Raw genomic sequence first — 15,579 nt, 5'->3', positions numbered from 1 at the left:
CACACCCTGGAGTGTTGGGGGAAAAGGGAGGAGCAGCTAAATTCTACAGTGCTCAGAAGTGTGATTATCTCAGGATAATCACCCACCTCTTTGGCATTTTCTTATTGTTATTATAAGTCTTTAAGATAAAACATGTTAAATCATGATCATTTACCTTCATAGAGCTGTCACAGCCTGAATTCAGTAGTTCTATCCATGTAACTAAATTCAGCAGTTCTATCCATGTAATTAAATTGCTTTTGCATGTCCACATTATGCTCCTTTTGTTGGTGGTGCGTGACCTCACCAGGAGCGCTTGCACTGATTTAAATGTCAGTTTGGGACATTGTGGGACGGCTTTTGAGAAGCAGCAACAGTCGATGTAAGCAATGCGGTGTCTACACTGACACTGTGTCGACCTAGCTACATCGACGTAAGCTCTGTGCCTCTCGCTGTTGTGGTTATTAAGGCCATGTCTACACTAGCGAGCTTACAGCAGCGCAGCTATACCGATACAGCTGCACTGCTGTAAGACTGCTTGTTTAGTCGCTCTATTCTGACGAGAGAGCGCTATCCTGTCAACATAATTAAAGCACCTCCACGAGCGGCAGTAGCTATGTTGGCAGGAGACACTCTCCCGCCGACATTGCACTGTGCACGCTACCACTTATGCCGGCAAAACTTATGTTGCTCAGGGTGTGTGTGTGTTATTTTCACGCCACTGAGCAACATATGTTGGTAAAACTTAAGTGGTAGTGTAGACATGGTGTTAATGTAGCCACCTACAGAGTTAGGTCAACGTAGGCAGCCTTACATTGACCTAACTCTGTAGTATAGACCAGGCCTAATTTAAACAAGAGGCTTTCTCTCTTCTATACGGGTATTGCATAAATACAGTTGCAGAGGTCAATAATTGGTAGTATGCATGCACATCTTTCAGCTGCTTTAGAAGGATGCTAACAAAGGGCTTGATTTTACAGTGCAATCAAATATTGCATTTAAATCCTGCTTTTAAATATGCTATTTCTCTAACAACAACGATGTTTCAAAGTAAGAGCCCATATGACACTGATCATTACTATGTTAAAATATGAATTACTTGATCCTTCCGTAAATGAGGTTCAGAGGAAAGACATTTTGATTTTGAAATGATGAAAACTTTGGAAGAAATGCAGGCAAGCGGAACTAGAAACAGAAAAACAGCACAATTGCTGATGCTCCCTGTTGAGATCATCCTGTGGGGAGCCACAACACCTAGAGTTGGTAGCCCTTATGTGGCCACATAAGGGTGTGGTTAGGGGAATCCTTACTCCCTCCTATTCACCTGCACGACTGAGTAAAGGCTAGGCACTGTCTAGCTCATAATAGCTTGCAATGTGCTAACTTCATTTTCAGTCGGTAAAATCACAGGAGCCGTGCTGATGGCTGCTTCTCCTCCCTTCTCAATTCAAAGATGCCCAAGGGATACAGGAGCCCAACTCCCCTTAAACTCTTTTGAAAATCTCAGCCTTACTCACTACTGCTGATATTATTAGGGTGACCACCCATCCCGAATTGGGCGAGATAATCTTGAAATGCAGAGTTCAAGTTCCAGTCACGGGCTGACTGACTCTGGGACAGCATTTGTCCTGGCTTTCCCGTAGTTCTGTTCTGTGCCTGCCCAAGGCTCAGGGGTGGCACTAGCTTCTTCCTGGTGGTGGGGGACTAAAATGGGCCTTAACCAGTGGTGAGCTGGAGCTGGTTCCCTCCGGTTCACTAGAACCGGTTGTTAAATTTAGAAGCCCTTTTAGAACTGGTTGTTCCGCGAGGGACAACCCGGTTCTAAAAGGGCTTTTAAATTTAACTGGCCAAAAGTGGAGCACCCAGGGACTGGGCGCCTAAGGCACCACTTTTGATGTGATCAGTGGGAGAGTGGCTGCTCCCCCTGCTCCCCCCCAGCTACACTCCCAGGCCCCTAGGAGCCAGAGGGACCTTCCAGATGCTTCCTGGGAGCTGCCCCAGGTAAGCACCTCTGGGACTCCCCACCTCACCCCCCCGGCAGATGCCTCTGGCTCTTAGGGGTGGGGTGGGCGCCCACTATGGTGGCCCACGAGACCCTCCTGCCCAGTTCTGGGGGCAGTCAGGGGACAGGGGAGGGGGGTGGATGGGGCTGGGGGGGGCGTCAAGGAATGCGGGGGGGAGTTGGATGGAGCAGGAGTCCCAGGTGGGGGTGGGAAACGACCCCCTTGTGGGGTGAGGAGGGAACCCGTTGTTAAGATTTTGGCAGCTCATCACTGGCCTTAAGCCCTTCTCTCCCTTGCCACAAGGCCCTGTTTCCTGGTCAGGCCAAAAGCTGGAGCTGGGCAGTAATAAAAGCCAAGCAGGGAGCCTGGGCCCTCCACCTGCTCTGGGTGGCATGCTCTGGGGGGTGGGGACGTGGGCCAGAGGCTGCTCTAGGGCACCCCCAGTCTCCCACCCAGAGCAGGTGGAGGGTCCGGAGCTCCTAGGGTTGCCAACTCTGACTGAAGCTATTCTGGGAGATTTTTTTTCCCAACACGATATAATGTCATTTTCTTAAAACATCCTGTTACAATCTCCTGGATTGCTTTCAGTAGTCACCGGGAGATCGATGCCGATTCCAGGAGACTCCAGGCCAATCCTGGAGGGTTGGCCGCCATAGGGGCTCCCTGGGTGGCTCTTACCACAGCCTGGCTCTGGTTTCCAGCCTGGCCAGGTGGCGGGGCCTCGGGGAAGAGAGGAGAAGCAGGGACAGGGCCACGGTGGAGGCAGGGCTCCTGCATGTGTCCCACTTTTACCTTTTGAAAAGGCGGTCCCCCAGATATTACATCAGTCAGCCTGGGTGCGCTACGCTTGACTCCCTGCCCATTGTTAAGGCCTTGGAAGGAACAGGATAACTATGCAGCACCATGGGCTTCGAATCAGGGCCCTGGCCAAAAATCTGGAGCAGGGCAATGCGGTGGGGGAATAGCCCCAGGACACATCATCATCTGTGACTTGTGGTGAGTAGAAGCCATTCAGGGATATATGAAGAACAGGAAGTTGTGAGTGGGTGTGCCTGAGAATGCACCGCTGGCCACAGCAGCGCCAGCAGTAGTCGGCCTAATATCACAGATGGCTTAATCAGCCTGAATGAGTTCTGTAGTAGAAGCTGTCAGCATGCCTTCACTATAATAGGGCTTATCTCTATTTCCTTTATGCCTAGAGTACTCAGGGAACATTGTGAAAGGCACTTGGGATTAATATTCAGTATAAAACACAGGATCCTTTACAGGTACCTATTGTTTTCAACAAAAAATGATAGTTTATCAAGCAAAAAACTGAAAGGAAAAAAAATGTATCCAGTGCAATGGGGCTGTGCTTCATTTGTAAGATACAAGAATCGCAAACAAAGCAGAGGTGTGATTTAGTAATCATGTAATAATCCTTAAGGAAGCTCCAAGCTGCTTCACTGTCGTAGAAGCTCCTTTCTAAATGATACACAAGCTTAAAGAGGTAGTTCCCCATTAATGTCAATACACAATTTTGGGAGTCCAAGACTGACATTTTTGCAGCACAGTTCTGCTCTACTCAATTAAAAATGGAGTTGCAGGGTTCCATATGTGTCTCTTGATATCTTCCAGATCAGACATGCTCACTTTAGAGGTAACAAGATGTTTTTTTCTAACTCCCAGCTCCACAAACTCAACCTGGCTCTGACAGTCAAGTTGGAGTCTTTTCTCCTGGTGCCTCACCACCAGTAAAAATCAACAACAACAAAACAAAACAAAGTGTCCAGCACCCAAAATTACTCTCACAAGTGCCTTATGTATAACCCCACTGCCTTCATTGGGTTTGACCGGACGTAATTGATCATCTCCGTAATTGGAATTTAGTACACAAATCTGTTGATGATGCACAACTAAGAGCACATTTAGCTTATTCTTCATTAGCTGTGTTGGCTGTGGAAGTTTAACAGGAGTCAAAACTTAGTTTTCTCCCCCCCCCCTCAACTAAATAAGCAGACATAACTCTGCATGCACACAGGGAGCTGATCTAATGTCTTCCAGAAAGGTGCCGTTTTTACATAGTCATCTTCCAGAGCAGAACTGCACTTTAAAAGTTTGATTAAAGGGGCGATTTCTGGCAATCTCAAGTATGCAGACGTGTGCCAGGAAACTTCAGGTCCGTGAGGAAGGAATCCAAGCCTCGTTTCCTCACAAAGTCCATGCAAACGCTTCGGTGCAGTATTGTCCATGACAGGAGCTATGGAGTGGCTTTCTAGGAGAGAGAGGCTAGTTTTCAGGGGGATGTGGGCTGCACATCTTCAGGTGTGGGTATGCCCCCAGCAATGCAAAATCAGTGTCATCTTCACCTTTGTGGAGATTATTTTATGGAGGGAGGGAAATGGAGTATGTGCTACTGTCAGCTCTGATATGAAAGCAAACAGAACACAGAAACGTAGGGCTGAACTTCCGTGGATTTCAATGAAGCTTTGTCGATTTGCCCCAGCTGAGGATCTGGTCCAATATCTTTTTATAGTAATAGTAAAAAAACATAAGAAAAATCTTACAGAGCACAGGATCCACCCACATTAATCTTCTCTCTTTCTTACTTTCCTTCCTCCATACCCTTTGTGGGCTTTTTTTTTAATTCTCTTTATATATTTTCAATTTTCCTGTTTCAGGTGATGCCATTTGGGCTTTCCTAAGCACTGTCCATCACTCCTCTACATTGGAATCAGCTTTGACACACAAAGAACTTCCCGTCCTGGACTGAAAAAATAAGTCACATTTTGCCCTGTGCATATCCCATTCAACTCCACTGAAAACCAATCAAGGAGTTATGCTGGCTGTAGTTCAAAACAATATTGGTGCTGTTTCTGGTGCAATGCATTCTCTCTCACTTCCTGGATCTGATTCTCCTTTTACTTATGCAAGTATATTTCCACTGAGGCCGATTCTCCTTTCTTACACCAGTGTGAATCAGCAGTAATTCCACTCAAACCGGTTTTTATACCAAAGCAAAACTGGAACAAATGAGAGGAAAATCAGCCTATTAACATAATACACTTACTCCTGATTTACACCTATTTGAGAAGAGAATCAAGCCCTTTGCCTCCGTTCTGTTTTCCTTTCTTGGTTCCCCCTTTGTTCTTCTCTTCCTGTCTCACGCCTTTCCTGCAGTCTGTAAACTGAGTAATACAGTGAAAGGGAAGGCCACTTTTTAATGATTGTGCTAGGTTTCTGCAGCTACTAGTCATTACTAGGCTAGATCTTCAGTCAGTGTATATCAGGATCAGTGCATTGACTGTCAACTGAGTAAATTAATAAGGCTGAGATTTTTCAACAGCTCAAGGGAGTTAGGTGCCCAACTCTAATTGAAATTCAATAGGAGTTTGGTGCCTCACTCCCTTAAAATATCCCAGCCTAAGTGTTTTAAAATGCCCTTCTTTGTGTCTTACTTACCAGTGACAGGTAGCATTAAGATTCAAGGTAGATGAATGTGCTGGAAAGCCAAAGAAAAATCTTTGCAGAATTTCTGTAGATTTCTACAGATTATGACAGGAAATCCCCACAGATTTTTTTTTTTCTGTTGCTACCCGTGAAATCAAGTAGCAAGTGTGTGTTTGGGTTTTTTTATGCAGTTAGCTGTAATGGGCCATATCTCACCAGTGCAACACACACAGAACTCACACTGACGTCAATGGAAGTTCTAAATTTGGGTTCATGGCAGGACATATGACTCAGTTTTATGCTCTTTAGAGACTGGAAAGCAGAAACTTTAGTTAATGGGACACAGTGTGTCTAGGTCTTATAAGTACAATTCTACTCTACACAACGATCATGCCAAAATGACTCCCTGTTCTTTGTTAGCCATCAGGCTTGCTTCTGTGAGTGTTTAAAGTCATAGCTGTCCACTTTAGTGATACAAATAAATTTGTACTAATTTTCTCTCCTAAAGAGATGACAAGAGAGTGAGCTGGATTCTATTCCTACAGTGAATCAGTAAAATAACTGATAAATTACGTTAAATTACGAGAGAATCTTTCATCAGTGCTGGATCCCTGACAAAGTTCCAGAAGGATCAATGAGGGCATAATGTGAAGACAATGAGGTAGGACAAGTGTCCCTGAAGGTATGATTTCAGCTGCAGATTCTTCACTACCAGGGTATGAGCACCCTGCACATTAATTGGGCCATGTAGACCCTGTTGGTGCACAATAAGGCTTCCTAATGTGCTTTAACATAGGCGCACTACATTGAATCACGCTAAGGAACCTTCAGTGCACACCAGCCCGGTTTACACAGACCAATTAATCCGCAACATGTTAGTGCGCTTCAGAAATCACACTCCTGTAATGGGCATTACCCACCCTGTGGACAAGTCTACAGTATATCCACAGAACAGGCCTAACTCAGGTTATGACAGTGTAAGTTTATCCACATTGCCTCACTCACATGCCTTCTAATAGAATGTCTTCTATTCAGTGTCCAAATCATTTCACTCCCTTGCCTCTCTGCTGTGGATGTGTGAGAGAATGCCAGTTATGAAGTGCACACTTGTCCTCTTGGTACAGGATGGAGAACATCAGCCCTTTTCATATAGATCACTGGGAGTGTTGCCTGAGCAGAGGAATTTCCTAAGGAAGGTGCTCAGACAGTTCAGTAAAGATTGTTATAGAAAAGTCTATAAATAAACTAAATCAATAATGTCCCTTGATCACCACCATTCAGACATTTGAACCCTTAATCTAGTTGTGACAGACCCTCTGGATAAAATTTTCAAAAGTGCTGGAGGTTCCACTGACTTTCAATAGGATTTAGGCACCTAAGTCATTCTGGCACTTTTGAAAACATTAGTCTATAACCTATTACCAATCTCCTCAGGCATTCAGTGCCAGCTAGGACTAAATTATTAATTCAGAATGCTACATTTCAGCACAATACTATATTCTTTCTTGCAATTAAAAATCTTTAGAAATACGTTCTGCCTCATTGATCTCTTCGTGCTTTATCTCGTCTAATGAATTTTAATGTTTAGATAAAACATTTCTCTCTCCCCCTTGCTGAAGACCTGTGCTTTCTTCTTCATTCAACATGTGACTAATTTCTTATTTAATGTTAAGCATCACTGAACGACCTTCATTTCAGTTTGAGAAATACCTGACATTAATGTAACACAAGTTACACTGATGCTGACAGCTATGTTGAAGGGAACATTCATGTAGCTTTAGAGAAACCTTTCTGAACATCCAAAGGCGACATGAGACGTGAAATGTAATTGGAATAGAAAAACTGATTTTTAAAGTGCTATGTGAAGAAAACACAGGAATTGTGGGAGGAGCCAATCTTCTTCCTGGCTTCCTTCCATCCTAACATTTTTGGTATTCTTAAAGGTGTGCTGAATGTTTGCAAAGTATTCTATTTCAGATTTTAATTTCAGTGGCCCACACCCTGAAGTTCTTACTCTATTCTAATTTAGGGTTTGTCTACATAGGGACACTCAGAAAAATTAATTCAAATTAACACAGAGGAAAGCAGTAATCTATACAGCACAGTGGTGGGTGGTAATTGGCCATGTGCTGATAATGTAACATTTTAAATACAGGTAATTTATTTTAACATAAAGATGTATGCACTATTCCCCATCTCCCTCACAGCCTCATTGACATCAACCATTTGGTTTCTTGTAGGTGACATAGTAGAAGTGGGTATCCAGGATGTATTTGAATAAGGAGAAGGCACCGGCCTTTGCAAACCAGCCAGGAAAGGAAATTCCACACATAGAATGCAGCATGGAAGAAAGTACGGAAATGGTTGAGAGAGAAGATGAAAACGTGTCACTGCATCTGGGATTATTGGCTGAGGAGAAAGATGACACCACAAGCGTCGACAAGGACATAAATGGTCTAGAAGAGTGAGAGTGCTGGTTAGTATACCTGGCGATGGTCTATGGGCTCAAAGTGGTGTGGTTAGTCTGGTTTCTGGGCATGGCCAGATTTGTGTCCATGGTTGTCTGACTGCCTCTAGTGGAAAGTGTTGGAGACAGTCCACACTGGGCAGAACCCACACTTCAGAGTTCCCTCCCTCCTGTGTTCTTCGAGGTATTCTGGTATCCTGGAGGTATTCTGTCTCCTAGAGCTCTACACCCCCATCCAGCTATGCTCAAAAACCTATATTTTTCCCTGCACTTTTTAAGAACGTGTTACTTTCCTCATGATATTTCACCAGCCTTGTTTTGACCACTTACTTACATGGAGATATTCTATTCTATCTAAAGCTGTATCCTACACCCTGAGTGCATCTGAGTGCATTCAACATAGTAGCTATTCTGAACACTCGAGTGTTTCTTGTAATTCAAACTGCAGACACAGAAAACTGATTAGATATTATTTGTGTTACAACAGTGTCTGGAGGCCCAGCTGATTGAGAACCCCTGCTAACTAGACACCAGACACTAAACACATGGTAAGTAACAGTCACTGTCCTAAAGAGCTTACGGTCTAAATAGACAAGACAGAGAAAGGGTGGAAGGGGAAATAACACGCAGCAGCTCAGTGGCAGAGCCAAGGATAGAACTGGGCCTCCCATCCTCCTGCAGTGCTCTGTCCACTGGATCACGCTGCCTCCCCAGTGCTTTAGTCTTGTAATATTGTCATTATGAACTGATATTTAGAAGAATTCTACTGCTGCATGGCCAGTTTTTACCAGTTACTTAGTCACAACAAGTAATGTGCACTGTGTCAGAAGATACCGTAAACTGCACGCAGGGCCGAGTGTCATTAAAGGGTGCATTAGGTTCAATAAAATAATCCAAGACTTAGTGATTGCTGTCTTGCTCCAGGCATCTGCTTTCTGCATAACGTCCCTCACACGTCATATAACACCATCGCCCAACAACACCAACCATATTAGCAGCATTTAAAGACCCAAGGTCATTAATAATGTGAAGACCTTACAATACATCACACCCCTGCAGCATTTATTGCTCTAATTTGCTGTGTAGAATTTTAAACGCAATTTGCTCAAACTAAAAATCAGTGCTTTAACATACTATCTTAGGAGACCCTGCACGACCGGTTGCATGTTCCCTTAGACTAGTCAGTAAAATGCTGCTTAATAAGCTCTGGTAGCATTCTGACAAACTACCGCAGTCACCGAGGGACAGAGCAGTAAGAAGGGGTGGTGCACTAGGCCTTCTTCCTATGGCAGACACTGTGCTCCCGGGAGCACAGGCCTAAGCAGCTAAAGGTGCAATGTATGCTCTCAATGCACAAAACACTTTGTTAGCAAGGGAGCAGGGCTATGGCCTAACACTCTTGACCTTCCCACCTTGGCCCAGCCCTTCTCACTCACTGTAGGGCAGGGGTGGGGAACCTTTTTTCTATCAGGGGCCATTGACCTACAGAAAAAATAAGTTGCAGGCCACACAGCCCCGCAGGGGAGCACGGTGACTCGGGTCTTTCCCTAGGCTCCGGGTGGGGCCAGAAATGAGGGGTTCAGGGTGTGGGAGGGGGCTCAGCGCTGGAGCAGAGGGTTGGGGTGCGGGAGTGGGTGAGGGTTCCAGCTGGGGGTGTGGGCTGGGGATGATGGTTTTGGGGTGTAGGAGGGGGCTCCAGGTGGGGCCAAGGGGTTTGGGGTGTGGGAGCAGGCTCAGGGCTGGGGGTTGGGTTGAAGAAGGCTGTGCATCAACAGTCTGCAATGTGCAGCCTGCAGCAATTCTAGTCCTCCTTTGCTTCTCTTGTGGGGTGAGGGAACAGCCCCTTCTGCTCCTTGCACCATTCCACAACTGAGTCCTCCAGGCTGGCTCCAACCCCCCCTATTTATAAACTCCTCCTTGTGTCCTGTCAGGCTGCTTGCCCAAAATGGAAATCACTCAAATAGTCTCAATCAGTTAATGAGAATGCCTAGCAGCCCCCACACCTCAGATCCAATTTCTGGATGATTCTAGTCCAGTCAGAGTCACCATGCCCAGCTCTGGCAAGTCTGCAGGCACACAAAGTCCCCTAGAATAAAAATAATAGCTATGTACTATTGCCACTATTTCTTCCCTTATTCACACTATGAAATACTGCAATGCAAGCAACGCAGGTTACATATGCACTCTCCTTTCATTGACTCTATATTGCATTCCTCGAGGAGTGCAAAGTAGAACTGGAGAAAAATGGCTGTGAACCTACATACATTTAGTGAAACTTTTCAGAGCAGTGAAACTTTTCATAAACTCAGCAGTTTGGTTTTTTTTTCTCTCAGAATCCCGTGACTTGCAGAGCGGAATCTAGTTAAGTTTTCAAAAAGTTGAGGGACTGTTCTGTGTGCACTAACAACCTCTTCCATGACCCTCAACTCTTTGTCTATTTCCCCTGTTGATTCCTTGGTGAGCTTGAAATGGTGATATATGGCCAGACTTTCAAAAGGTATTTGGGTGCCTAAGATGCAGTAAGGTGCCTAGTGGGATCTCCAAAAGCACCTAAGTGGGTTAGGTGCCTATTTGACATTGATTTCAGTGGGAGTTAGGTGCCTAGCCTAACTTTTGAATATCCCACTAGGTGCCTTGCTGCATCTTTAGGTACCTAAGTACCTTTGAAAATATGGCGCATACATCTGCTGGTCACCATACTTGTGGCTAGGTTTTGACACCCTTTCTTATGTTGAGCTCCACCTTGCTTCATAAATGGGTCCATAGACTTCAATTAGGCTATGTCTATACTTGCACTTTTGTCAGTATAGCTAATGTCACTTAAGGGTGTGAAAAAACCCACACCTCTGAGTGACAAATTACACCAACAGAAGTGCTGGTGTGGACAGCCCTACGTTGGCACTAGATGTTCTTCCACCGACATAGCTGCTGCCACTCATTGGGGGATCTCCCATCGGCACAGAGCGGCTACATGGGCGATCTTAGAGCAGCGCAGCTGCATCGGTACAGCCGTGCTGCTGTAAACTCTCGAGTGTAGACATGGCCTTAGAGTAGCTGTGGATTAAGGTACCATTCAACATGAGTAATGGTGTTAGAATTCTGCTCTTGCTATTTATTCCTGCAGAGCAGTGATTTCCGTGAGGCCTTGAACCTCATGTTGTCCTGTATAACTCTATGTAACAATGTTTTCCTGTAGCACACCACCTTCTTAGCAAGTATCAATCCTTTGGGGAATAAGTTAAGTGGGTGTTGCAGACACACTGATGGAGGTGCTTGGTGGCTCTCTGGGACAGAGAAGATCTAAGGTGGGGGCTGAGCAATCCTGATGCCAGGACTCAGAGCAGGATTTGGGAAGAAGATTAAAGTTGATTTTTTTGTTAATAAAGCCAACTTCCAGAAAAGCAGCGAGTTTAAATACTCCTCAGTGTCTGAACAGTGGTTTGCAGAGCAGGTTGGGAAAGGCACCTGCTCAGCAGTGGAGCCAATTCAGATATTTGGTGGGGGTGCTTCGGGGTGTGTGTGATTCCAATCCCTGCTGCCCTCCTCCCCGGTAGGGACCCCATTCCAGTGCCTGTGTGTACCCTCCTCCACCCCCAGCAGGGAACCTACATCTCTCTTGGCCAGGGAGTCTCCCTTCTCTTTTACCCACACATTGCATGAGACAGTGCTGCCAGAAGAGGAGTTCTCAACTGACTTCCCTGTGCTCCTCCACACAGGAACCGGCTCCCTGCACACCTGATCACAGCACCATTTGGCCCAGCCACCCTGCTGTCTGGACAAATTTCAGTGGCATTGCTACCAACACAGCCCGAGTGACAGTCCAGCCCACTCTAGCACTGGACCACAGCTAAGGAGTACAAGATGGCTCCCTACACCCAGCTCAGAGACATATGGAACTCAGAGCAAGTGCAAAAATCTTGGGGGGAAGCATTATTGTGTCCCTTCTTTTGTGGCACTGAGCCCCTGGCAGCAGTCTTTAGGGGATATTTCTAAATTAACTCACAAATCGCTTTTCACAAATCGCATGCAGCAGCAACTGTCCAATTAGCAGATATTCCCTCATTTCCGTCTGCACTCCCAGATTCATTATTCTAAATCTATCTCCAAATTTGTCAAGGTTCCTTCCTCACTCTGGACTCTAGGGTACAGATGTGGGGACCTGCGTGAAAGACCCCCTAAGCTTATTCTTACCAGCTTAAGTTAAAAACTTTCTCAAGGTACAAACTTTGCCTTGTCCTTGAACCCTATGTTGCCACCACCAAGCATGTTAAACAAAGAACAGGGAAAGAGCCCACTTGGAGATGTCTTCCCCCCAAAATATCTCCCCAAGCCCTACACCCCCTTTCCTGGGGAAGGCTTGATAAAAATCCTCACCAATTTGCATAGGTGAACACAGATCCAAACCCTTGGATCTTAAGAACAATGAAAAAGCAATCAGGTTCTTAAAAGAAGAATTTTAATTAAAGAAAAAGTAAAAGAATCACCTCTGTAAAATCAGGATAGTAAATACCGTACAGGGTAATCAGATTCAAAACAGAGAATCCCTCTAGGCAAAACCTTAAGTTACAAAAAGACACAAAACCAGGAATATACATTCCATTCAGCACAGCTATTTTACCAGCCATTAAACAAAAGGAAATCTAACGCATTTCTAGCTAGATTACTTACTATTTTAAGGAGTTACGAAGAGCATTCCTGATCTGTTCCCAGCAAAAGCATCACACAGACAGACAGACAGACCCTTTGTTTCTCCCCCACCTCCAGCTTTGAAAGTATCTTGTCTCCTCATTGGTCATTTTGGTCAGGTGCCAGTGAGGTTATCTTAGCTTCTTAACCCTTTACAGGTGAAAGGATTTTGTCTCTGGCCAGGAGGGATTTTATAGTTCTGTATACAGAAAGGTGGTTACCCTTCCCTTTATATTTATGACAAAACTGAATAGCTTTTTTCCAATCTATAATTAGGCCAGGTTCTAGCATGTTCTAAATCCTTTGGCATTTGACTGCATTTCTCCTCATTAATTTTCTTCCTTACTTAGAATCATAGAATATCAGGGTTGGAAGGGACCTCAGGAGGTCATCTAAGTCCAACCCCCTGCTCAAAGCAGGACCAATCCAATTTTTGCCCCAGATCCCTAAATGGCTCCCTCAAGGGATTGAACTCACAACCCTGGGTTTTTCTGCCCTCTTGTGGTGTTACCTTGGGCAAACCGCTTAACACCTCTATGCCTCAGTTTCACCATCATTAGAGTGGGGCTAAATATGTTTAACTACCTCTGTAAAGGTCTTTGAGATCTATCCATAAAAGTACTATGTAAGTGGAGAGAATTATAGGCAGAACACACCTATATTTCCCAGAGGTGCATTAAGGTTTCGTGGGGCCCTGGGCCAGAACAATTGGGAGGGGAGGGCCCTCCCCACACCTATCACTTGCGATCCCGCCCCTGTTCCGCTCCTTCCACCTGTGGTCCTGCTCATGGCCTTACACTGTTTGGCCCCTTCCCCCCCATCCCTGTCCCTGTTCTACCCATGGTCCCACCCCCATTCTATGCCCCCACTATGGCCCCGTTTGCTCTTTTTATCCTCCCCCTACTGCAGCCCCCAGACCAGAGAAGCTCTGTCCCCCCACCCCACCAGGGCCCCCATGGTTGCAGCGGGGAGTGAGAGCTCCCCCAGCGCTGAGGCTGCAGGAGGGAGCCAGAGCTCCTCCAGTCCCAGGGCCACAGTCAGGGTCTGGCCGCTGGGGCTTCCGCCGCCCCGCTCACCTGCTGCTTGGGAGCAGGGTTGGAGTGAGGAGACTTCCTCCACATGGTCCAGGTTCTTGTCTCTTGGAGGTGGGGCACCCATTTTTCCAGGGCCCCCTGGTTAGCCGGGGCCCCTGAGCACAGGTCCCATGGTCCCATTTGCTAATCCACCACTGATAGTTGTGGTTGCACAAGCATATTTAACAGCTATATAAACATTACTATTTCCTGCAAGGGACAGGCCAATGAATAGTACTTTTTGAAAGGAGGCTCTCCAGCTGTCATTGTGAAACATGTCCCCTAGGGGTGGATTGCATGGGATACTGCGATGGCCCAGGAATATGCGAGGAATGTGTATGGGGAGTTTGGGAAGGGCAGGAAAGGCAGTTCTGTATGGACTTCAGTGGGAGGTGAAGACGGATGTGTTCTGCCTGCAATGCAATCACCTCAGCATGTCAGTTTGATCTTCAAGCAGCTGTATCATCCACTCCTGCCCTTGTTTCCTCTCCTGGCTATCAATTTTCAGTTTTTCATTGATTGTCTCTCTCCACGCTCTCTGCTCGTTATCAGCAGCATCAGATGATTGCAGCACCTCCCTAAACTAGGGCTGGCAATTAATCGCAGTTAACGCATGTGATTAACTCAAAAAATTAATCGCGATTAATTGCAGTTTTAATTGCACTGTTAAACAATAGAATGCCAATTGAAATGTATTAAATATTTTTGGATGTTTTTCTACATTTCAAATATATGGATTTCAATTACAACACAGTATACAAAGTAGACAATGCTCACTTTATATTGTTATTTTTAATTACAGATATTTGCACTGTAAAAATGGCAAACAAAAGAAATAGTATTTTTCAATTCCCCTCATACAAGTACTGAGTGCAATCTCTTTATTGTGAAAGTGCAACTTACAAATGTAGATTTTTTTTACAAAACTGCACTCAAAACCAAAACAATGTAAAACTTTAGAGCCTACAAGTCCACTAAGTCCTACTTCTTGTTCAGCCAATCGCTAAGGCAAACAAATTTGTTTACATTTATGGGAGATAATGCTGCTCGCTTCTTGTTTACAATGTCACCTGAAAGTGAGAACAGATGTTCACATGGCACTTTTGTAGCTGGCATTGCAAGGTCTTTATGTGCCAGATATGCTAAACATTTGTATCCCCTTCATGCTTCGGCCCCATTCCGGATGCCATGCTTCCATGCTGATGATGCTCATTAAGAAAATAATGCATTAATTAAATTTAACTAAACTCCTTGGGGGAGAACTGTTTGTCTCCTAATCTGTTTTACCTGCATTCTGCCATATATTTCATGTTATAGCAGTTTCGGATGTTGACCCAGCACATGTTGTTCGTTTTAAGACCATTTTCATTGCAGATTTGACAAAACGCAAAGAAGGTACCAATGTAAGATTTCTAAAGATTGCTACATCACTTGACCCAAGGTTTAAGAATCTGAAGTGCCTTCCAAAATTTGAGAGGGATGAGGTCTGGAGAATGCTTTCAGAAGTCTTAAAAGAGTGACACTCCAATGAGAAAATTACAGAACACGAACCACCAAAAGAGAAAATCAACCTTCTGCTGGTGGCATCTGACTGATTCAGATGATGAAAATGAACGTGCATCGGTCCACATTGCTTTCGATGGTTATCGAGCAGAACCCGTTATCAGCGTGGACGCATGTCCTCTCAAATGGTGATTGAAGCATGAAAGGACATATGAATCTTTAGTGCATCTGGCACATAAATATCTTGCGACTCTGGCTACAACAGTGCCATGCTCTCACTTTCAGGTGACATTGTAAACAAGAAGCTGGCAGCATTATCTCCCACAAATGTAAACAAACTTGTCTGTTTGAGCGATCGGCTGAACAAGAAATAGGACTGAGTGGACCTGTAGGTTCTAAAGTCTTACATTGTTTTATTTTTGAATGCAGTTAATTTTTT

The 15,579-nt window shown here is 45.1% G+C and overlaps 1 long non-coding RNA gene across 1 annotated transcript; it reads left to right on the top strand.

The window, feature by feature from the left end:
- Window positions 1-7,672: 7,672 nt before the first annotated feature.
- On the top strand, window positions 7,673-15,353 carry LOC311518568. The gene is made up of 3 exons (XR_014711026.1): window positions 7,673-7,887; window positions 8,366-8,426; window positions 15,012-15,353. It is a non-coding gene; the product is annotated as an uncharacterized lncRNA (long non-coding RNA).
- Window positions 15,354-15,579: the final 226 nt, after the last annotated feature.

The sequence above is a fragment of the Lepidochelys olivacea genome (assembly GCF_965140295.1).
Source record: "Lepidochelys olivacea isolate rLepOli2 genome assembly, chromosome: 3".
In the NCBI taxonomy this organism is placed as follows: Eukaryota; Metazoa; Chordata; order Testudines; family Cheloniidae; genus Lepidochelys; species Lepidochelys olivacea.
This window is presented reverse-complemented; position numbering and strand designations above follow the sequence as displayed.